Genomic DNA, 1161 nt, shown 5'->3' with positions numbered 1-1161 from the left:
ATTTTTGGGAAGACATCAAGAACACCATACAGGGTGAAAACAAAAAGTCAGTAAAAAGACAGGAAAGAAGGAAAAGATGAAAATGGATGTCAGAAGAGACACTGAAACTTGCTCTCCAGCATTGAGATGCTAAAGCAAATGGAAGAAATGAGGAGGTACAAGAGCTGATCAGAAAATTTCAAAGGTCAGCTCGCGAAGACAAAGTCAAATATTACAACAAAATGTGCAAAGATTTGGAGTCAGAAAATTAAAAGGGAAGAACAGGCTCAGCATTTCTCAAGCTAAGGGAATTGAAAAAAATTCAAGCCTTGACTTTTGTTATTGAAGGATTCTCTGGGCAAATTATTGAATATGCAGAAAACATCGAAAGAAGATGGAAGAAATATAGAGTCACTGTACCAAAATGGTTGATGTTCAACCGTTTCAAGAGGTAGCGTATGATCAAGAGCCAATGATACTGAAAGAAGAAGTCCAAGGTGCATTGAAGGAATTAGCAAAGAACAAGGTATCAAAAATTGATGGAATAAAAATGCAAATCTTTCAAGAAAGTGAGGCAGCACTGAAAGCACCACTAATCTATGCCAAGAAATTTGAAAGATAAGTTATCTAGCCAACTGATTGGAAGAAATCCATATTTGTGCTCATTCCAAAGAGAGGTGACCCAACGGAATGTGGAAATCATCAGACAGTATCTTTGATATCGCATGCGAGTAAAGTTTTACTAAAGGTAATACACTAAAACATTATAGCCCTGGAAAAACTGTAAGAGAAGGAAGAGATACAGGAATTGTAAAAAACAGTAATAGAGAGATAGAGGACTCCCTTCAGAGACACTAAATTTGAACCCTCATTTGATGGATTCCATACTAATCTGTAATCTATGGGAAAGGTTAAGTATTTGGAAACATTTGTTCAAGTACCTCAACTATCTGAATGGAAAGCAAGTAGGGGTGAGTGAAAAACAGCAGTCAAATTCAGTGTTGTTGTTGTTGTTGTTAGGTGCCATCGAGTCGGTGTCAGCCCATAGCAACATTATGCACAGCAAAACAAAACACTGCCTGATCCTGGGCCAACCTCACTACTATTGCCACGCTTGAGTCCATCTATGCTGCCACTTGGCCAATCCATCTCATTGGGGGTCTTCCTCTTTTTCTCTGATCC

The 1161-nt window shown here is 38.4% G+C and overlaps 1 protein-coding gene across 1 annotated transcript in view; it reads right to left on the bottom strand.

Moving 5' to 3' along the window:
• ANK2 (ankyrin 2, neuronal) overlaps positions 1-1161 on the bottom strand; it is a 514556-nt gene that overhangs the window by 208527 nt on the left and 304868 nt on the right. The gene's annotated exons all lie outside the window — the stretch shown is intronic.

Source organism: Chrysochloris asiatica, unplaced genomic scaffold (genome assembly GCF_000296735.1).
Source record: "Chrysochloris asiatica unplaced genomic scaffold, ChrAsi1.0 scaffold00188, whole genome shotgun sequence".
NCBI lineage: Eukaryota > Metazoa > Chordata > Mammalia > Afrosoricida > Chrysochloridae > Chrysochloris > Chrysochloris asiatica.
This window is presented reverse-complemented; position numbering and strand designations above follow the sequence as displayed.